We start from the raw sequence: 24121 nt of genomic DNA on the forward strand, positions 1-24121 counted from the left end.
GAAAAGGAGATAATTAACTGAATACATAAAGAGTGCAACAGCTGGAAATCATGGGTGAAAGTGAAAAAAGTGAAAGAATTAAATTTGAGAGATTCTGTAGAGAAGTAAATCCCTGAAAATGTGCCTGATGGACATGCTCACTTTATCAAAAATAGCTAGCAGAAGAGAAAAACCTACTGAGACGCAGAATTATTCACAAGAGCAAAATACTGTACATATGAAATATTCCCTCTTACTACAACGGGCACGTGTGGGAGTATCAATGTCTCCTTCACTTTTCTTTGTCCTTTTGATGCTCAAGAATTAATATATAATTTAGGGTGGCTCGTTGGCTCAGGTAACTGGAATGGCAGTTCAAATTCTAACGATGGTAGTAGTAAGCACAATCATTAGAATTGTATACTTTTGTGTTTGTGAAATGAGTTGATGATTTCAGTTCAGTCCTAAGTAAATAGCTGTTCACATTACAAAACTATTATTACAGCTGATAGTACTTGGCATCCCCTCTGCCAATGTGATGGAAAGGACACATACTAAACAAGACTATGAAATCTAAACTATACTCTTAACTTCAGAACTGTTCTCTCTAGGCCACGTTAGAGGATTGTTGACTTGGCAAGGCACTTTCATGGTTATGTGGCTAAATAGAGCACCATATCCATGATAGATCAGTTCTCCATAGCCCTCCAATCTGGTACTTGAAAAAATAAAGTAGATCCCAACTCCCATATTGTCACTCGCAGCTGAATTCCTGACTACACCCTATTTATCTGGCTATAGCCAGGGAGGTGTCAGCTTCAGCTTGATCTATTAAACACCTGTTAAAAGCAGATTATACTATGCTGCTAACACACGTGTTAACTGAATCTTTCAACGCCTGTCTAGACAAAGCCTGGAGCCTGGATCTATAAAGAGATAGAGTTGCAACACTGAACATTGCAATGCCTAACATTTAAGTATCTTGAAAATTACTAGATGTCACAAACCCTATGTTGAGTGTTAAGATTATCTATACACTACAGGGAAAGAGAGGAGCTCCTTACCAGCCAGAAAAGCCAGAAAACTAAGGAGGGAGCTATCTAAGCTAGCCAATAGCAGATGCCGTCACAGAGTTTTTGAAAATGGAAAAGGCACCTGCTTAATGCGACACACAAGGGATGGGGATTGGAGAAGTTGTTGGCCTCCCTTACAGTTTTCAGTTTAGCATTTAGGTTACTCATCTGGAATGTGGGAGATGGTCACTCAATTCCTTCTCTGCCTGTTGAGAAGACATTTGAACAGAAATTCCCACTGCTTTCATGAGTGTGCTAACTATAGGATAATAGAGACACTCACTCTGATCCAATGCTTATCTAACTATTCGTGCAAATTTAAACTACTTCAAAAGGAGAGTTTGAGAAAAACCCCTGACAGAATATTCATAGCCTAATGGTTAGACCACTTTTCAGAAAAATAAGGAACCCCCTTTCCATATTCCTGGCAGCGTATTGAACCAGGGCCTTCCACATTCACCCTAACCACTAGGCTAAAGGTTGTTAGGGGAGCAGCTTCCTCCCCCCAGACACTGCACGTGGTATTTAGGAGTTCTCAGAGTGCTCAGACTGTATCAGGCCTTGCAGATGAGATAGGCATTCCCTTGCCTATCTCAGTCTGGTCTGAGGTTCATTCCTGAGGCTGCAGTAAACATGTCCAAAGACAGAAATGTGGATAACTTTGGGCCTTTAATCTAGGTGCTCAGCGAAATTAGCTATCTCCAGGGTTAGGCAGTAGTGAGGAGGAGTTTCTGTGGATTGCAGTATCACCTGAATCTGCAGTTTAGGTGCCCAAATTCCTTTGTGGATCTGGGCTGAGGTGTATTGTCTGTGCTTTTTACCAAACAGTTCCTAAGAAGGTGTCCCGTGAGGTGATTGTGACAAAGAGACTTCTTGTTCCACAAACACAATGAACTTGGCCAACTCAAAGCAGAGCTGATTCTAGCATGTTGCTTCAGCAATAAAATATTTCAAGTTTTGCAGTCAATAGAAGGCCTGTTAGATGAGATGTTAAAGTGCTGTTTCAATGCATTTAAAGCCAGCAATTCTTTGACTAGATTCCAAAATTAGAGAAAAATAATCTTTAGTGTCCTTGACCAGCTTTTCTTACTCAGTTAATCCCAGAAAAGATGAACTGACATGAATATAATATGATTATGGCAATCTTCACAGCTGTAATTGGAATGTAGCTCATTGTTTGCATACAGTTAGGCTACGTCTACACTGGCCCCTTTTCCGAAAGGGGCATGCTAATTTTACAGGTCGTAATAGGGAAATCCACGGGGGATTTAAATATCCCCCGCGGCATTTAAATAAAAATGTCTGCCGCTTTTTTCCGGCTTTTAGAAAAGCCGGAAAAGAGCGTCTACACTGGCCCCGATCCTCTGGAAAAAAGCCCTTTTCCGGAGGATCTCTTATTCCTACTTCAAAAGGGCTTTATTCCGGAGGATCGGGGCCAGTGTAGACGCTCTTTTCCGGCTTTTCTAAAAGCCGGAAAAAAGCGGCAGACATTTTTATTTAAATGCCGCGGGGGATATTTAAATCCCCCGCGGATTTCCCTATTACGACCTGTAAAATTAGCATGCCCCTTTCGGAAAAGGGGCCAGTGTAGACGTACCCTTAGTGTATTACACATTTGCAGTTCATTGCTCTATAAAGTGCAGGAGATACAATTTTTTTGAAAAGTGCAACATAAATGCCAATAAAATTAACTTTATGATTTTTTTAGAGTAACAGCGACCTGTTCTAAGAGATCTAATCTATTCTAATAAAAACTGGATGAAAAACCACAAGAAGTTGCTATTCTTCATTTTAAACAATATTTATATAGATCTATAGACTATGTAAACTGTTGAGGAGGGAGGCGATCTTTAATATGCAGCACCAACTTGCTGTGATAACAATTTGAGATAAAACTGTAAAAGCAACAAACTTCCATTTGTTTAATAACCAATTACGACTGTTCCTGGATTTGTGAATATGAAAGCTCAATGGGATTTAATTTAATCCCTCACTGGGAACAGATGGACAGATTGCAGGCCTCTGTGTAGTACATCCCAGCGCTTCCCGCTTCTTCTGATCTGAATTACAATCAGGTATCCTTGCATCCTGCCAGTTGGCAGCAATAATAACTAAAGAAATGCCAGTAGAATCACATCAGATGTGGGCCTTTGTGAAATGTTTCTATGCACATTTGGTTTACTTCTTATCACGTACTTAAAATCCCTGCAAGTGGAGTTAGTCACAATGTTGTTGGAGAACATTTTAATGAGACTACTAATATTACTGTAGTTAGAGTCTGTCAGCATTTTATTATAAACTCTTATTTTTAGGGATTTATAACTTGGCAAAAATCTTTACTCCAGGTTTAAATCAACTAAATTGAAAATATAAGATTAAAGCCAGGAGCAATTTTTTTTATCCCTTTCCTCTCTCTACTCTCACCCTTCCATGATTTGTTACAATGACCAAGTTGCTGCTCTTCTCTAAAACTCAGAAAAAAGAAACTTCATTTCAGCAAGCCAGTCAAAATGCTGAATCGGATTATATGTAAAACAATCCAGTATTTTGTGCCATTGTAATTAAACCAGCTAGTTTAGACTTTAGACTGAAAACATTTACGCACATGCATAAAATTTATGGATGGTATCATTGACTTCAATGGGATTATTCACATAGCTAAAAACAGGAACATTTGTAAGATTTTGCAGGTTTAGGACCGTAGCTATTAACTGGAGATAGGTTCCAGTGTCATTAGAACTCCATCCAACTATTACTACATCCAATTTTTTCTCATGTTGTTCTCCCTAGACAGCATGATTTTAGTATAATAATCGCACAATAATGCAGTAATGAGCCAACTTCTTCCTACATGAAATAATGCATGAAATGTTTCTTCAAATTATATAAATTGAGGGATTTAGGCATTTCTAAGATTAGATGGCAATTTATAGGGGTTTTGAGGTTCTAAATGGCAATTCAGTCTCCAATTTTTGATGTAGGCTCTTAACTTTTAGTTTAGGCATTTAAATCCTTCTATGAATTTGAGCCTATATGGGTGTTCTTCCAAATCCAACAAGGGACAGGAAATCTTCAAGGGTCTGTGGGCATGTCCTTGTATGATTTATATTTTCAAGTATCATTGTAGCAAAAATCAGTCTGTCTGCATGTGCATAAACAGTTTTTTCAGACTGAGTTGACTTCAGCAGAAGTTCATCACAAGAGGCTGAGGTCAGATCCTGCCATCAGTTCATTTAGGATATTCTAGTTGATGATGATTAGATAGGTAAAAAAAAATATGGAAATCCTACTCTAACCTAAACATTGAAGCAATCTTTAAATTAAGGAGTTAAACAACAAGCAACGGTTACATTTTGTAGACTCTAATGTGAATTAGGTCCCTTTGATAAAGTTTAATGAAAATAAAAGATTGAGTTAAAACAAATTGCTTGTGTGATGACAAGATGAATATTTAATATGCGTGTGCACAGTAAGGGCAGGTCTCCATAACAGATCTCATCTTCAGTATATTGCTCACTCTATGGAAGTTTTCTAGTTGTGGGTAGACAAAAATATTGTCTCCAACATCTTCTATTTAGATCTAACACGATTTTTTTCCCCGCAGTGCTTTGCCAATGTGCAGTAAACTTCTGATAATCTGGCACCTTTAGGACCCACGGGGAGCCGGATTACCAAATATGCCGGATTATTGGAAGTGGGGGTTTATGAGGGGTCGGGGTAGAGTTGGGGGGATGTGCCCCTCGGCACTGCAGGACCAACCTGGCAGTACCCCATCTGCTCTGCCCCAGACTTCCCCAAGTTAGCCGCTGCTGAAACTGATCAGCGGCTGACTCTGGGAAGCCCGGGGCAGATCACCCTAGCTGCTCTGCCCCAGGCTTCCCGGAGTCAGCTGCTGGTCGGTTTCAGCAGCGGCTTACTTGGGGATACCTGGGGCAGAGCAGCTGGGGTGCTGCTGGGTTGGTCCCCTAGCGCCGCCTCTTCAGCAACAGCTGAATCGGGGAAGTCGGGGGCAGAGCAGCTCCAATTGTCCAGCACTTCTGGGTTCCAGATGGTGCTGGACCATCAGAAGTGTCGGACCATTGGATGCTGGACCACTGGAGTTTTGCTGTATTAACATAGTTGACTTGCTACAACCTACTTTCCAATTTCCTTTATAGTCAGTTATTGGTCAGGTCTATACTAGATCTCGAGGGTTGGCTTAAGATACATACCTTAAGCTGAGCTTGGCACTGTCTTCACAGTGGGAAATTGATAGAAACAACTGTGAGGAGTACTGGTGCTTACTGGGGGCACCCTCAGCATTTGATTTAGCAAATCTTTAATATGATCCTCAGTAGGGTAACAAACAGATCGATCGATTTCCAGCACGTAAGTGTAGATTAGCCACAGCTCTAGGCTACGTCTACACTAAAAACCCCTTTTTCTGCCAGATTGGTAAACCTCCTTTTTTGGGGCATAAGGATCTGGTGGGGAAAGGGGGTTTTTGTGCAAAAAGAAAATGTCCACACTGCTTGGTTTTGCACAAAAACCCTAGCGAAAAAACAGATTGGCAGAAAATATTGAAATGAGATTGACTCATGCAAATGAGTCACTCATTAGCATATTTTTTGCTGAGAAAACTCATAGTGTAGACATAGCCCTAATGGAAAAAGAAAGCCAGTTGATTTATATTTGGATGATTTAATTTTTTTTCCTTGTTAGCTAGATTTCAGCTCATGTCTAATTTTAATATATAATAATTAAAAAAAAAAAGAAACTGTCATACAAAATGCATCCAAATATCAATAATCTTATTTCAATCCAAAGTGAAAGGAAATTCAATATTAAGAGAATATACCTGACTCAGTTTATGGCATTCAGTCTCCATATTTTAATATATATTTGGAGTAAGATCATTTCATTGACTGGATACTCTTTCCATAGAGTGAGGCAGGATATCAATTAATCAAAATAGAGAGAGGCCGGATATCAATTAATTACTTATGCTAAATATTAATATTCTTGCTTTTATTGGGAAAATTTTAAATGATATAATAATAAATATGTTATTAATGAATTTAATAAATTATATCTTTAGTCTTCAGATTTTTTTGCTGCAATTTAAGTCCATTGCTTCTTGTCCTATCCCAAGAGGTCACACACAGAGTACAATTTTTCTCCCTCTTCCTTGTAATATCCATTTAAGTACTTGAATGCTGCTATCATGTCCCCCCTCAGTCTTCTCTTTTCCAAATTAAACAAACCCAGTTCTTTCAGTCTTCCCTTGTAGCTCATGTTTTCTAGATTTTTGATCTCTTTTGTTGCTCTTCCCTGGACCTTCTTCAATTTCTCCACATCTTTCTTGAAATGTGGTGCTCAGAATAAAGATATTAAGGACTAGTCGACTATCTGATAAGCAAATGCTTATCAGATAGTTGACTAGTTGCTTAACCCCCCTTGCTGCCGCTGTCAGATAGAGGCAGCAAGGGAGGGAAAAATGGCGCAGCAGCGTTTTAAAGGGGGCAGCGCTGGACAGAGGCCGGGATCAGCTTTGCGGCACTGCCCCTTTGAAACGCCCCAGCTGATCCCGGGCTCCCTGCGGTACTGCTGCGGCAGTGTTTTAAAGGGGCAGTGCAGCCCAATCAATTAATCAAATAGTCAATGCAAAAATGTATCGACTATTCAATTAGTGAATTACACACTATTTAACATACTTAGCCCAGAAGCGATTGGCCACAAAGGCTTTCTTTGTCGCCTGATCCCCATCTTGACACCCGCATTTTGCCGACAAACTGCTGACTCGGCAAAATGCGGTGGCCATTTTTATTCAAATGTAGCGCAGGAGATTTAAATCCCCATTTCATTTGCAATGTCGGTATGTCTAATTTACATCCCTCTGGTGACAGAGGGATGTAGTCTAGACATACCCTATGCTATTATTTGGGCAACAACACCAAGCCAGTCAGAAGGTAACAATTTTCTATCATTGCTGGTTTAATCAAATTTATAGTGGTAACTTGAAGATGAATGACTCTTATCACAGCTCCTAGTCAGCACCTCTTCCTGTCTTCCAAAGAGAAGTAAAGTTTTTGGTGTGCTGGATCCCTTATGGTGTTTCAAGCTCATGGAGCCTGAATGGTGTCCAGCCACTTTCCCAATCTGAGAGTCCCTAGACACCCCCCACACTGAGTGTTTGTCCAGCTGCATAGCCCCACTGATTACAGTACTGACATTTCAGACTCTCCAGTTGTTATACTCTGTTAATTATAGAAGACTGTGTAAGTCAGGGTTAGTAGGCAGAGCAGGCATCAATGGGAAACAGAATCAATGGGCCAGACCTAGAGTCCTCTGCCAAATACCAGAGCCAAGGGTAAAGCCAGAGTCTGAGCCAAGAATGATAGTGGATGGTCAGGAGGAAGGCATAAAAGAAGGAAGCAGAGAAGCAAGCTTCAGGCATAGGGCAGGGCAAGGACATGGGTAAGAAAGGAAGAGCAGGAACACAGTTGAACCCAGATTACAAGGGCAGGTCCAAGATGGGAGCAGCATACAGCCCAGCTGTATCGCTTCCTAGCTTAAGTTACCGGCCCACCAAAGAGAGATGGGAGGAGGAAAGGAGGCATTTGCCCCAGGGCCCAGTGATTCAAAAGGGCCCAGGACTCCCAGCCACCACTGCTGCCACTGCAGGAGTAACAGCAGCCATAGCTCTGGGCCTTTTAAATTGCTGACAGAGTGCTACACTGTGCACTCCAGGCAACTTAGGGCTGGTGGAAGGTGAAGGAGAGGTGCACTCTGGTCAGGGCTGAGGGCTAACTGGCCCAGCCCCACCCTTCTTTCTGAGGCCACACCCCTTCCGGGAGCACAGAGCTGTCCCCTACCTTGCTCAGGGGCCTAGTATGTCTGTCAGGCCCCCGAAGCATAAGTAATTCTGTCAGGCAGTTGCATACCCTGTGTACTTGGATGGGACTTTCTGTTGGGCTTGACCTTCCAGGACTGACAGGGAGCTGCTTTGCTCATCTTTGTTGACAGTGATGAGGGTGTGCCAGCAATGTAGGGCACCCGAAGTGCTGAGTTCTTGATGGTCTTGGATCCTTATATCTCTACTTAAAGTCACTCTACCCAAACGTATGCAGTTTACAGTTGAACATGTGAAGTGGAACACAGTAGTTTCGAAGCAATAAAACATCCTAAACACAGTGTCCCTCTCTGGCTCACCCTTTCCTTGGGGGGTTACCACAGTGACTGTGGTCAGTCACTGAAGCAGGCAGGGTCTTCCACCCCATTTCCTTACCTGTCCCTGCAGCTGCCTCCATTATCATAATATGGCACAAAAGGGATCTAGCCCCCTCCCCTCCGAGTGTCTCTTTGTAGATTCCTGCTGAGATCAGTTGTTGCTTTTTTTGTTTTGTCATCTGGCAATTTTCAGCTACTCTCTGACATCCTCCCTGTCTTCAGATAGAAACAGAAAGTGTCTTCTCCCAGCTACAGCTGATCATTCACTTCTGTCTGTGTCTTGACAGAGGCATGATACAACCCTGCTAACGAAGGCCCACCTTGCCCCATCAATCTAATCCATGCAACATCAGCTATGCAAATAGTGTAGCTGAAGACAATATACTTACCACAATATACTTATCTAATGTGTGGTAAGGTCTGCGGGGGGCTGTTCTCCTGTTGACTCCAGCTAATCTTCTCATCCTAATGGAGTACTGGAGTTGATGGGAAAACACTGGGAAATTGATTTATTATTTCTAAGCAGAGGCAATAAGTTGATGGCCGGTGGATCGATCGCTACAGTGATTGCATGATACAATTTCATATAATGACACAGTGCCATTTCTTGATACAAATTCATAAAATTAGTCATAGTCCAAACTTGGTACAGACAAACCTCAATTTCTCTCAGCCCATATTCAACTGCAGATGCCTAATCAACATCTGTAGTTTATATATTTTGCTGTCAGGCATGCAGTTACTTTTCATCAAGAAATGCTAAAAGCCTGACTTGTTTGCACTCAGGCATCATTTAAAGATATCTACAAATTCATGCAACAAGCAGTTGCCATATAGTCTGTTATGGACATATGCTTTAGTAAGGAATTGTGCTTTGCTCTTACTGCATTTACATCTTAATAAGCTGGCTTTGTTTCTGTGCAGTCTTACATGGTTTTCACTGTAAAAGATTGCTTTCTATACTTCATTTTTCCAGAATTTTAACAAATGCCTTGTATGTTTAGCAAAGATGAATAAAAGAATGAGGAAACTGTAAAAATAAATCTGTTTTTCTTTTTTTTTTCTACCCTGTGATTTAATAGCCTTTATTTAGGGTAATGTAGATTTAACTGGCTGTACCGCCTGTGTTGAGAAGGGCTTTAAAGAGATTACGTCTTTCTTGTCAAATGACATTGTAAATGAATGTAAGCTGCTGGGCTCCTTTGCCACTGATGAAGTAGAAAAAGAAAGCAGAGGCACTAGAAAAAGCTGATTGGACACAATACATTAAAGAAGTTAGCACTGATTATCAGTGGGATATCAATTTGTCTTTTGGTTGGAGCACTTGCTATTAATTGGTGTGAAGAGCTTACTGGTCACTGTGTATTTTAACTCACTCAGGCCTCTCCAGTGTTTGCTGTTAGAAAAGGACAACTAATTGCTATTGCTTCAGTGTTAGTGAATCAACATGCCAAGCTAATAACTGCAGATAGAGGGCAGACAAAATCCTGCTAGGAATGTATGGCTAGTTGCTTGTGATAACTATAGCAGTTGGAATGCATAGCAGAACATGGAGAATGATTGTGTGCTTTCTGGTTTAATATCAGGTATTTTTTGATGTTGTGGCTATTATTTTGTAGATTATGCTGAATGCTTGTCTCAGAAACTACAGAAATTAGGTTTTACATTGTTCATCTTGAAAGTAGACAGTGAAAATTGTTCCTTCTTCTGAAGATGTTCAGTAAACAGGCTCGGCAGAAAAACTTGCAGTATAACCCTATGCTGGCTAAGCATGAAAGTTTAAACTGTCAAGTAAGTTAATTTTTATTTAAATTGAAGTGAAGAGTTAAACTACCTGAAAAGTCATCATTGTAGCATATAATTAAAGGCATGAGCTGCATGAAATTATCTTTCAGATTTATAGCTTGGAAAAAAATAACAATGAGATAGTAAAAACAAAATATTTTGGTGAAGGCAGAATACCATTATTCCTAAACCTCAGGCTTCTGTCTTTTGTGTGAATATCATTCCCTCTACAAAGATGAATTTTTTTTTTTTTTTTGGCATTCTAATTCTCTTATGCTTGGTCTTAATGTTTATTTAATCAATACAAAGTTGCACTGTGAACTGTTTGTTTTTCTTATTGAATTACAAGGTTTTAACTTAAGTATTGATTTTGATGTTTTTTGTTTATGTAGAGGAAATAGTTAACAAGGAGATTACCAAGAAAACATGAGGCTGCATGTTTGTTTTTGCTGTTTTCAGTGGTGATGTCTTTAAACTCCTGTACTATAATTGTTTTGAAATTAATATGAAGTAGTTGAAGTAATAACTTTCTTAGTTTGAATATTTTACTTGTCGAAAATTATGATAACTGGTAACATGTTTATATGTAAAGTTGCACCTTGATGGTATGAGGACTAAAATGCAGTGTTAACATATAGTTTTATTAAAATAAGATCTGGTTATGACATTACATCCAATTTGGAAATTTTGAATATGATAATATTAAAGTGGTATTTTATTTGCTGATAAATGTTTTTTACACTAAATTTAATATACACTGCAAAACTAAATGTTGCCGCAAGAGGATAATATGTTAAGCATGCGTAAAATTAACTCTAACTCTGTATTTCATTGCTTCTTTTAAAGTCAGCTAATTGTCAAATATGGTGGGGGTGGAGACTTCTTGCAAGCTTGACACAATAGAGAGTTTCAGATTATATATTTATATTTCAAGTACTCTGAGTTGAATGAAAATTGTTTTATATATATGGAGGTTGAAGGACAGTTGCAAAGTGTTATTTGATGCATGTATCTATTCTGCTACTCCTCAGGTTTCAGCAACATAATCCACCTGGTTTTGGAGTCACAGCCCTATGAAATAGGAAACCAATTAAATGAGAGCACTATTCCACTCAATGATGAAGTGCTCTCTCTCAGCTGTTGTAATGATGTGCCAAAGCTATAACATTAGCCCTAATTACTGTTTCACAACTTTTCCTAGAATATGATTATGCAGGCTGTAGCAAACTTTGAGCTTGATATCTGGTTTCTAGCTATCTACTTGTGTCAAATCACTGGTTGGCATAATTGTATTGTCCCCTCACACCATCTTTGTTCAGGTGTGATAGCTTTGTCAGACAGTCTGGTGTAAATAATTTTTAATAATGTTTGTAAAGGTTTGTTAAGCTTTGCTTTGTATTTATTGTTTTGCTCGTGTATGACACTCTTTGACAATCTACTCTGCTGGAATCTAGGCAGATGTGAAATTGTAGTCTCAAATAGGCAACCTGTTTAAATAACACAAAGGCTGTTATCTTTTTAAATTTCCTTACTTAAGATAAGGACAAATGTCCATATTATACTCCGACTTATTCTGCTGTGTCTAAGTGTCACGGGATCTGAGTTGATTGTGAATAGGTACAATATGCACTGTCATACGCACATAGTAACTGGTGGCAGAGATTCCCTGAATGGTTTCCCATAAGAATATAGTTGATCTCCAGTTATCCAAAGTTCTTGACAAAGGTGCTCTCCAGGTCTCATGTTAACCAGATAATTAATTTATTTATTGATATTCTTTCTGAAGCCTCATGCTCACAGTGATGAAGAAACTTTGTCAAATGTAAAACGTTGTCAGATGTTTTTACTTGGACCATACTAAATACTTCAGGTCCTAAACACACTTGTTTTTGCTGACAGAGTGAAGGACAAGTCAGTTTCACTCAGATGATTTCGTACTATATTTCTTCATGCATATGTTTGTGCTATCAGTTGGCGAATGTGTTTCAGCATTCAGGGTATTGACCTATTTGACTTGGTGCACGTCATATCCTCAGACAAATTTTGCATGCTGAATCTACTAGTACATATTTTGGACACTTGCAAGATGGCAATTTGGTCATCAATGCAGATATTTACTTCCCTTTATGCAATAGCCAGCTCAGTCCAAGAGCAATGTGAGTTTTGGATGTATTTTTCTCCAATCTCCACTCAAGTAGAATGCAAGCCTACCTCTAAGGCTAGTCTGCTTGTGAGTCACCTACAGCAGACATATGCAATTACTCAATGAAGAAACACTTACCGACATATTCAGAAGCTTCAGAGAGGTAGCTGAGTTAGTCTGTAACAGGAAAATCTTTAAAAACAACAGATAGTCTAGTAGCACCTTAAAGATTAACAAAACATGTAGATGGTATCATAAGCTTTTGTGGGCACAGCCCACCTGCCATCTGAAGAAGTGGATTGTGCCCACGAAAGCTCATGATACCATCTACATGTTTTGATAGTCCTTAAGGTGCTACTAGACTATTGTTTTTAAAGTTTTTCCTATGTATTCAGAACATTGTTCTTTAGGTGTATTGTACATGTCTATTCTGCAACCTGAATTCCTTCCTTCCTCTGTTGGAGTGCAGGAAAGAAGGAACTGCAGAGACGACTCCACCCCGAGGGTGCCATTTTGGGAGAGCAGGGAAGGCAGCAGCCATATGGTACTGGGATGTTGCTTGCTTTTCTTCCTGTTCCCCTGATTATCAGGAGTGAGGAGAAAGTATTTGAATTCTGTGAATTACTCCTCAGCTCCCTTACTTCATCAGCCAGGAGTGAGAGGCATGCACAGAATCCATGTACTTTCCCCTCACTCCCTGAGGGGAATGGGAAGATAAGCAACCTGTGTCCCGATTCACACACTACTGGTGCCCCTACTTCTTTCGTGAAATGGTTCCCTTGGTCTGCCCTGTTTCACCTGCATGCAGAGGCATACAATGGCAAAGGGCATTCAAGCTACTCTGTGGGCACAGCTTACAGGGAAAAAAAATGTTCTCTGACAACTGGGCGCACTTACACCTCTGGTGGAATAGACACGTGCAACACCTTTCTGAGAACAAGGTACTTGGGCTACATCTATACTGCTTCCCTCTTCCTCAAAAGCCTATGCAAATGAAGTGTTGATTAGCATATTGCTGTCTTTCATTTGCATAATTAATAAGGAGCCATCTACACAGCACCTTTTTGTGGAAAAACCCCCTCTTGCACAAAAGGCACCGTGTAGACGGCTCCTTTTTGCGCAAAAGCCTCTTGCACAAAAGCGGCTACTAATTAATTATGCAAAAGAAGCATGGCAATATGCTAATCCACACTTCATTTGCATAGGTTTTTGTGGAAGAGGGAAGCTGTGTAGACTTAGCCAGAGAGCAGCACTAGGACATCGCACATGGTTAAACTCTAACTGTGATAGCTAATGGTGTTTGATCCCTGTCAATGGTACCAGCTGCTACACTGTTGCTTTCATGTGTCCTGCTCAACATATGCTGTTTTTTTTGCAGTGTGCATAAAGCACAACACAGCCCAGTTTAACTATCCTAGCTGTGTCCTAACTATGAGTGATTGCCCATCCTTTAATGTATTGCTTTGTTTGCTGATATCGCTTTATAGAAGATGCCCATAGCAGGGTGCCAAGGCTCTTCTAATGATCTAACGTCTCAGTAAGCTAAGACTCCTGCATGAAGTTGCTTAATTTCTCTTGTCATTTCAGTACCTTTTCATGTAGTGTTAACAGCCCTAAATACACTTTAAAAAGAAATAAAAATAAATGTTTGCTAACTGACACTTCAGGTCTGAATCTTTTCTGTTTTGTATCTTGTGAAGTATTTAATCTTTTACCGTTCTTGGGAGATATTATTCTGACTTAGAGTAATTTACACTTGCTTTGCACACACTTTGCTAATGTGAAGTAGTGGAAAATCAGATACTTCATTTTATGTAGGACAAAGTTTAATAATATTTGTCTCCTGAAAAATGTAACTTGAGGTAGTTCAAGTGAAATTGAGGCACAGGTGACATTGTCTTAAAGATAGGGTCAGCTTTTGAGTTATAAGTAAAAGGGAATGGTATTAGTGGTCCCAAGGGGGGGGGGGAAGGAAAGCAAGGCAACCATTTATGAAATTTGAAGGATTGCATAATTCATCAATAGTGTTTGCTTCTTACTACACAACTTAGAGAATTGTAATGAAATGAGGAACCAATTAGAGAGATGATTTTTCCCTCTGCCATTAAGATGCAAATGTTCTCTGGCTGTGCCAGATGTTTAGCTTCCATTATTTGGAAGTTTCCTTCGTTTTGAATTTAGTGAAAGCAAAGCTTGAGCATGGCTAGCAGAATTAAAAACAGTTTCCTATATAAACTAAGACAGCCGCTTATTTAATGAAGTGCATCATTCTAACAGCAAGTCCAGCTAATGAATGTTTTCCCTGTTGTTTTAGAGGGGTGTCCGAGTGACACTTCTTTGATTCTGCATCACTGAATCCGTATGGAAATGCAAATTGTTTATCTGAAAACAGCTTTCTTTACTTTTTTTTTTTTTTTAAACATTCAGAAGACAAGTTTATTTCATACTCTACATTTCACTGTTGGGCATCTGTGAAAAGTACTCAATTTGTAGGTATAATTATTTGCCATTCAAAACTTGATAAGATTCTCTCTACTAAGAAATCAAATGAATAAAGTTTTTTTTTTAAATAAAAGTTTATAAGTTTTAATACTTAGGGGAAGCTTCCCTTCCCTAAAGCTTCTGTATAATGTTTCCAATAACATTGGTGAAACCTACCAATATATTTTTTTCTTGCTTAATACAAGAAGCTTCAGCACTGGAGGGTAAGTCTCCTACTGGTTGGATTTAAATGACTGATGATATTAGTTTGGTAAAAATGTGATCATTTATATAACTAATACCCACAAAAGAATATCTATCTGTTTTATAATGCTACACATCAAAGTAATATCTGAGTACCATGAATGTACAATCAATCTTTTTTGGAATTAAAAACTCTGGTTGGGATTTATATTTTTTTCTTTTGGATTTTATTTTAGTTTAGTTGGTGGGGTTTGACAGGGGGAGGTTGTTGTTTGATGAAGTGGTTCTGTTGTTGTTGTTCTTCAATGGTAAAATATATATATATATATATAAAATCAAAGAGGAAAGTCTTTCAGCATTTCCTAAAGATTATCTAATTCTGGGAATCTCCTTTGGAAAAGTTTCATTTTCAGATCCTCCTTGGCTGTAAATGCTTTGTCCATAGTGCGCTTGCTCATTGTCCCAGAAGAGCAAAATTGTTTGAGTAAGTCATCTATTAAAATTCAGTCTTCAGTATAACTTGGGTTTGATCTATTAATTGCTTTGAACATTAGGACCAAGATTCTTTCAACTGACATATGAAACTGTCTGGAAGCCAGTGAAGAAACTCTTAGGCTACCATATACACATCAGACCTGTGCTTAAGAAATGGCAGAAGTCACATTTTTTTAACAGCTGGAACCCATGCACTTTCAGTTGCATGAATTACGGTAATCTAAATTGCAGGTGTTCAATGCATAGATTGCTGTGACCAGGATCTTTTCTGAGTGGAAGGGGTGACGTTTTCTGGTGAGATGGAAATGAAACAAGGCTTTATTAAAGACCCTGGATCTAGGTGGTCATATAAGATTAACGAAGAGTTAAATAGGATCCTAAGGCTTCATGCTGTTTTGAGTAATGGGTCTGTAACCTTCATTGGAGGATGGAGACTGTTTCTCAGCTAATTATTCAAAGCCTTTCCCCCTTTTTATCAGGGGAAGAACAAGAAGGGATCTCAGATCTCTCACAGGCATGTGGATATATTCACAATGATGAATGAGAGAGTTGAATGTTCTCAACATAATGTTGACAGCTGAGTCCATGATTTCTCTTGATATGGAAGAGAAGTGAGAAACAATGTGGTCCCTTTTCGCCTCATCAAGGTGAGAGCCTTTGAAGAGGAGGAGTGTTTATAATTTGCTAGTCTGAGTTCTGCTGAGTTCTGCTGAAGAGAAATGCCCATCTATTCCTGTAATCTGTGTTAAACAGTACCTTGTGGTCTAGTATGTCAAACTGCAGATAGGTCCAATGGATCACTGAGGCCAGGGTCACATGAGATCTCACCTATGCCCATGGTTAAGAGAAGTTCCCCATCTATTAGTAGCACAAGGGAAATTTCTATGCTTTGCACTAAGGCTATTTCTGTGCTACCCTGTAATCAGAACTCTGAGTCTAAGGTGTGTAGGCCATAGGTTGATGGTACATGGTATTTGGAGTTTAGTGGCTTCTACTTCAATAATTTTGCATAGAGATAGGAGATAGGAAGTTAGATGCGGTGGCTTTTGGAGTCAAATGATGTCTTCTTGTGGATTATGTAGACTATTGCATTTTTGTAAGGCATTGGTTAGGCATTAACGGTTTTCATTAGAAGTGAACATTTGTTTTTTGATGCAGGGTATAGATCAGTGCTGATGTATTTTACAAGGTTTTTTGAGTTTTGATGAAAGGAGTGGGGCAAGACTTGCTCAGGGGAGCTATGTGGTCAGGAAATAGAATTTTCTTTATGGGTTGGATCTTCGCTTATATAACCATATAAGCAAGTGTACTGCTCTTCTCAGCAGTCAACGTTTGTAGGCTTTCCAGGTGCCTGGTTTTCACCTGGATGGTCCGGTATTTGCAGGCTCCGTCCGGTTTAAAAAAAAACAACCCAGGAAATACCAGATATGTGCAATGTCTGGTATTTCCTATTTTCCTGGGATGGAAGCCCGGCGGGTACAATTTTTCCCCTGCCGCGTCTGGCGGGGACAGGGAGTAAGGAGTGCAGCAGATGAAGGGGGGCAGAAGGGGACACTTGCCGGGCACCACACTAAGGGGGTGCCGGGATTGGGTGGGAGCGGCGCGCACGGTGCTCTGGTCCACTTGACCAGCAGAGACTGGGAGCTGGCCATGTGATGCCTCCCTCTATACAATGCAAGCCAAGGCAGCTGGGCCGGGCGGCAGGAGCAGCCACTTTAAAAGTCAGATTGTTCCTCCATGCCTGGCTCTGTGGAGGGGGCGGGGGGAGGAGATTTGATTGGAGTGGGGTCTCCTGATGCTGGGGATGCCTGCTTCAGGGGGAGGGGGAGTGCATTGGGTTGAGGGGGCGCTAGAGGGTCCTGGCTCAGGGGAAGGGGTTGGTGCATTGGCGGTTAGTGTGTGGTCCCAAAATGGATGGAGTGGTGCAACTTTTGCTTAACAACTTTGGCTCCTCCCCCCCAGAATTTTTTCCCCCTTTTTTGGGGGGGAGGGAGGCATGTTTAGTATTTTCTGTTAAATCATCTGGTAACCCTAAGTGCTTGGGCCTCCTTGGCTGTGAAATCTCAGTTGATTAGCTAGTTTTCTATGCCGAATAACTCTATCAGCCATAAGGCCGATGCCTTAACTATAGTGCAGTAGAATCTTTTTCCTCCTTTATATAATATACAGAAGAAATGTGTCCCTTTGTAGAATGAGGTTGTATATGTGAATGTTTGGTTACTTTTTAAACAGTGACTTACAGGTCACCTTTTGATGAGTTGTTGCTAAAATTATGCATACATTTCCGCTCCGCTTCTGCCTTCCTTTGTCAGAAGCATTTCCTGCATTAAAGTGGAGTGACACTGTTGCTAATTTGAGATTTGCAACACAACAGTTCGTGTCTTCATGTATTCATCTATGGTAGTTTAAAAAATCTAGTGGTCCTATATTCAATGAAGCAAATTTGCCCTATCATTCTTTTTCAACAGAATATTAAAGAAACAAAAACTCACTGAGTAAAAAATAGGAATAGAGAAGATATTTTGGGGCCATAATCATGTGTGCTGGTCTCCGTCATGAGATCTATATAGTATAGGGTAAAACCATCCTAAAGGCCAGATTTCACAGGGGAGAGGCCAAATTTTACTATCTGACACATTTTTATGGTCCTGATTTGTAGGGCCTCTGATGGGCTTTACATATGCTTTAAGAAAATATACATGTGATATGAAATTCGTAACTCAGATATGCTTGATACAAGATGGCTCAGGTAACATATCATTGGAAGGTTGTCATTTACTGAATATGATTATCCCATTTGTGTGTATCGTTTTTTGTAGATGACATTAGGAATATTGACCTGATTATTTAGAATTTCATATTTTGCTGCTTTGAGTCATGCCAGCTTCTGACACTTCAGGTACAACAATGAAAGAGGCCACAGTGCTGATGGTCCAGAATCAAAAGCCAATGAACTATGAAAGAGCTTAACCTTCCTGGGAATGTGTGGGTGAGCCCGTGAAAAAATGGGTGCAAGAGACATGTGACCCTGTGAAGCAATATTGGAACCTGTTTTTATTTCTGTAATTTTCCATGGGAAACTGGGAGGGGGACAAACTTGGAACAAAGGATTCGCACCTTGTGTCAAAAGTGAGGAGTGAGGCAATACTGATTGTTTGTTCTCCCATGGCGCACACTCTCCCACAAATACTGCTGAAAATTATTAAGAAAACTGGAAGAAGGGACTGGGCCCTGGATGGAAGCATGTCTCATCTGTGAAGGTTATTAGAATCACATTTAGAGTGATATCTTGCATGTAATTTAAGAAGGCTTGCCTTCATCTTCTCTTCTAGGATAGAACTGGTGAGAAAGGGGTACAGGGGAAGGAGCTCTCTAGTCCAGAGCTTTGTCTTAAAGGGCTGCCTCTGTGGTTTTTATTTATTTAAGACAAAACAGCCAAGATATGAGCATGTTCAGCTTAGTGAGTGTTTGTTCATTTTGCTCACTCACTTTGTTCTGCCTGCTACCTCTTATGGCCACTTACATCCTACCTTTTATACATAATACAATCACTGTTTATTAACAAACGCAGTGCAAATAATTGTTACCTGGGAGAGAGCAAGGGGTTTGTGCATATCTCTCTTTATGTTGAGAAAGAGGATGGATTTTCATTAGCTTTCTCTCTATGGAATTCCATATAGCCTAAGACACATTTATAATAGATTCAACTCCCAGAGGGCTGTGTATTTGAGTGCAGGGAAAAAGTTTTAACCATACTGCTTTCAGTGTGTGTTTGCAGTTTTGGGGGGGTGTCCCTGTCCCTGTGCTGATCCAGGCAGAAAATCTGGACTCAACAGGACAGGTTTACAGGAAGCTCAGACTGTCAGGAAAAGCTGGTTTAGTGGGGTCTAAGCACATCAGGTGACACTCCCAAAAGGGATCCAGCTCATCACAGGTCCCTATTTATAATGTTTGCAATATGCGTATTTCATCCATGCTTTAATTTTCAATGGGTTATGAATTAGTGGTATCTCAATTATAGCACTTTATAACCCAAATAATTTAAAAATACATGCATGATACTGAGTAATGTCCACTGGTTTTCTTTCAGATGCTCTAATAACTTATAAGAATTAAAACACAATGAATTCAAACATGGCTTATAGAAACATAGGAAAAACTCTAAACAGATATGTTTTTATTTTTCAGATATTTGATTTATAGGCTTATTTTGTAAACTATGCAGAATCCTACCTTCCATTTGTGGTATAAATTTTTTTCCTATGTAAAACTAACAAAAGGTGTCAAAATATTCATTGTAATAATATTGCTGAAATGTGGTAATGTTTCACTTCTCCGTGACAATTATAGAATCATAGAACAGTAGAACTGGAAGGGACCTTGAGAGGTCATCGAGTCCAGTGTCCTGCCCTCATGTCAGGACCCAGTACCGACTAGACCATCACTGAGAGATGTCTATCTAACCTGCTCTTAAATATCTCCGGAGATGGAGATTCCACAACCTCCCTAGGCAATTTGTTCCAGTGTTTAACCACCCGGACAGGAAGTTTTTCCTAATGTCCAGCCTAAACCTCCCTTGCTGCAGTTTAAGCCCATTGCTTATGGTCATTCAGGAAAGCCTTTAGTACCATGTGACCATCTATTTTATTGCAATGACTATGTACTTTCTTATTGTAAATCCTGATGTGGTGGAGTCTATTGGCCCTTCTCTGTTTTCTGCTTGAGACACTGGTGCCTTGACACTTCCCTGCACAGCCCTGTCTACAAATCAGACATAGTCCTTCAGAGACTTAGAATGGCCAGGAGGAAACACTGATGATCAGGAGTCAGCAGGCCTGTTAAGCGGGTTCCCCTGAATCTTCTTTTTCAGGATAGAGCTGGTGAGACTGAGGCACAGGGAGTGGAGCTCACTAATCTAGAGCCATGTCTTAAAGGGTGGTATCTAAGCACTCGTCTCTGGTTGTATTTAAGGTGCAGGTAGTCAGACACGAGTATATTTTCATTTAACTGTGTATGATATGTCAGTATCAGTTTCTGACATAAGTTACTCAGCTCCAAGCACCCAGCCAAAACTTGTGGGCTAAGACAGGGACCAGCTGCAGTACCACTGCAGGCAGCCTAGGAGTGGATAACGTAAATGGATCACTTTATTGCTGATGCACCTTTATCTTGTACACCCAATACAATATTTTGAGTAGCATTGATTTGGCACTTTATTTATTTTAGTATGTTAATTTACATGTTTATTACTAATTTAAAATAATTATTTGGTAATGTTAACTTGTATACAATCAATATTAATAGGCAGGTAATTATTATTATTATTATTATTATTATTATTACTACCCACCCCTGTTTACTGTGTATAGGATTTTTAGTTAGATTAATGCTTTTATACATTACATACTTTTTGTATTAACAGGTCACAGATATTACAAAGGATGTGACTCTGAAAGCAACTGTTTTGAGGACACCAATTAACACCTTTCAGAATAAAAATACCATCTTATTTCTGCTTATCTTCCCAACAGAGTTGAACTAGGGATGCAAAAATGCAGTTAAAAATGTTACCATGTAACTGCTCAAAACCATGTAACTGCCAAGCCCTGTACCGGGGGAAGTTTTGTTGTGGGCCTTACAGTATAAAACTTATCTAACTGTTATGCTACAGAGCCTGCAGCATGTACAATCACTATGATTTTTAGGGGTTACATGGCAGGCTCTGCAGGGCTGAAGCAGCCTCCTGCCTGGGACAGGTGGAGAACTGCTACGGTTTCTACTGCTTAACCAGAACCAGTAAGCATTTTACATCTTTACGTTTAACATGTTGATCCTCTGAATGGTTGATCCCAGACATAAAATAGTAAAGGGGAGGAAGTGGACGAGGATGTGCAATCATCCCTGCTTTGACCAGTGAGATCAGGGAGCCTGGTGGAAGAGAAAAGTGAACAGGAGAGCATACAGAACCTCAGGCAGGAAGCCAGTGAGAGGAAGATTAGAAGACCTGATACAGTAGGCGGTGAAAGACTGGGATGGAACGTAAATAGAGCCCTTGTACCAGGGGAAATGAAGGGACTCCTGGTATGGGGGAGAAGGAATGGGGTGGGGTCCTAGAGATCCCATGCAGTCATGGAAAGGGGGAGTGGGAATATGGGTAGACACAGCTGCTGATATGCAGGGGAGATTAGAGGACAGAACTCCTAGCAAGGGGAGTATATGGGAGAGTTGCAAGGATTTTCTGAAATAGGGGAGAGAGGAGAAGTTGGCACTCAGGAAGCCTGTGCCGTGGAAGAATGCAAAGAGCCCATGGTGTGTCCAGTCAGTTTGGGCTACTGGGGTTATAAAATGTGTGGTATAACATTGCTCTTTTGGGCAAATAATTATGTTAAAGGAGCATAGGGACACCAAGCAAATGGAAGTAATTCTTCCCCCCGGCAATTTAATATTTTAATTATGCATCGAAGTTACACAATATATTTCTCTTGCTTAGAAAAATGCTTTATTTATTCTAAGCCTTTTGAGAGGTGTGCTAGTTCAGCAACCTTCATAAAACATTGTACAGTACAGTATAACATAATATGATTAACATGCCTGAACAGGATTTGCAAGGTTATATAAAATATGTAGTCTATACAGAAAGAGTTCATGTAATGTATTTTAATTGTTTTTTCTCTTCTGATGTAGTTGCTCTCATTGAGCTCGGGTTCTTAAAGTGGGGCAGCAGCAGCACTGCAAGGGCATAACAGGATAATTTAGGTACCTTAAGCAGAAGCCTCAAGTCTGATTAGCATGTCATTAGGCCAGCAGCTAGTCTTGCACACCCTCGTAGTGTCACAGCGACTTTATTTTTACCATGCTAGCTCAGGGTATGTCTACACTAGAAAGTTAGTTCGAACTAACGGACGTTAGTTCGAACTAACTTTCCTATGCGCTACACTAGCGCTCCGCTAGTTCGAATTTGAATCGAACTAGCGGAGCGCTTAGTTCGAACTAGGTAAACCTCATTTTACGAGGACTAACGCCTAGTTCGAACTAGCTAGTTCGAACTAAGGGCTGTGTAGCCCTTTAGTTCGAACTAGTGGGAGGCTAGCCCTCCCCAGGTTTCCCTGGTGGCCACTCTGGCCAACACCAGGGAAACTCTATGCCCCCCTCCCGGCCCCGGCCCCCTTAAAGGGGCACGGGCTGGCTACGGTGCCCGTGCCAGGTGCAAGCCTGCCAGCACCCAGCTAGCAGACCCTGCACCTGGCACGGCACAGAGCCACCCACCCGATGCCCCCCAGCCCACCCCCTCTTGCCGGGACCAGGCTGGCGGCTCCCGGGAGCTTGCCCTGGACCGCAAGAGGCGGGCACCTTCCTGGGCTAGTGCGGACATCGTGGACCTCGTCCACGATCTCCGCACTAGGCACAGGAAAGTGGCCGGCTAGGGCAGGAGAGCTGCCAGCCTGGCCACCCAGGACCAGGTGTGCATGAAAATCAAGGGGGTCCACTGAGACCCCCGACACTGAGCCCTGAGCTTACAATGGCCGTACTGGGTCAGACCAAAGGTCCATCTAGCCCAGTAGCCTGTCTGCCGACAGCGGCCAACCCTAGGGACCCTGGAGGGGATGGACCGAAGACAATGACCAAGCCATTTGTCTCGTGCCATCCCTCTCCAGCCTTCCACAAACTTTGGGCAGGGACACCACTCCTACCCTCTGGCTAATAGGACTCCATGGACCCAACCTCCATCACTTGATCTCACTTCCCTTTAAACTCTGTTCTAGTTCTAGCCTTCACAGCCTCCTGCAGCAAGGAGTTCCACAGGTTAACTATTTGCTTTGGCAAGAAGAACAACTTTCTCTTACTAGTTTCAAGCCTGCTACCCATTCCTTTCCTTTGGTGTCCTCTAGTCCTTCTTTATGGGAACTCAGGAAGAACTTTTATGAATGCACCCTCTCCACCCAACCCCTGCTTTTAGAGACCTCTATCCTGTCCCCCCTCCGTCTCCTCTTTTCTAAGCTGAACAGTCCCAGTCTCTGTAGCCTCTCTTCATCTGGGACCTGTTCCCAACCCCTGATCATGTTAGTTGCCCTCCCCTCTCCCAGCCTTTCTCTTCCCCTCTCCCACCTCCTTTTCCCAGTCTCCCCCAGTTTTGTTCAATAAAGACAGAGTCAATGTTGGAAGAAACGTTATCTTTATTTTGTACATCAATAAGAAGGGGGGCTAGGGAAGGGCAAGTGGAAGGAGGTGAGGGAGGAATGGGGTACGAGCCCCCGATGGGGAGGACTGGGCTGGCTCTGCGGGCTTCTGGGGGTGGAAGTTCTCCTGCAGCCCCCCAATTACTCCCTCTCCCCAGATGGCAGCCTGCGGCAAGTGCAGCCGGGCTGATGGCCGAGTGGTGTGATGTGCCCAGTGTGGGCACTCAGGGCACTCCAAGCCAGAACTTCTTTGCAAGCGGGGCACCCCTTAGAACTGTGTGTCCGGGGTGGGGGTCGGGACCCTTTAAGCGCAGCCCTCGGCTAGCCTGAGACAGTATCTCCATGCTCTAAGTCCTCCTTTTATGCCCTGCCGGCACTGCTTCCGGCCATCATTAAGCCCTGTTCAGAGTCCACTCAATGTGGACTTACTAGTTCGAACTAGCAAAACGCTAGTTCGAACTAGTTTTTAGTTCTAGATGCGTTAGTTCGAACTAGCTTAGTTCGAATTAACTAATTCGAACTAAGTTAGTTCGAACTAGCGCTGTAGTGTAGACGTACCCTCAGTGAGTACTAGC

General features: G+C 41.2%; 1 protein-coding gene across 11 annotated transcripts in view; it reads left to right on the plus strand.

Annotated features, from left to right (window-relative positions):
* PCDH15 (protocadherin related 15) overlaps positions 1–24121 on the plus strand; it is a 1468744-nt gene that overhangs the window by 645676 nt on the left and 798947 nt on the right. For 5 of the 11 annotated variants that reach the window (XM_075935029.2, XM_089780144.1, XM_089780145.1 and 2 more), the window contains exon 1: positions 9854–10052. The exons of 4 other annotated variants lie outside the window; for them this stretch is intronic. The gene's annotated coding sequence lies outside the window, so the exon portion shown is untranslated. 2 more of the 11 variants (XM_075935031.2, XM_075935030.2) reach the window with 2 other exon arrangements.

The sequence above is a fragment of the Pelodiscus sinensis genome, chromosome 8, assembly GCF_052426305.1.
Source record: "Pelodiscus sinensis isolate ZL-2025 chromosome 8, ASM5242630v1, whole genome shotgun sequence".
Classification (NCBI taxonomy): domain Eukaryota; kingdom Metazoa; phylum Chordata; order Testudines; family Trionychidae; genus Pelodiscus; species Pelodiscus sinensis.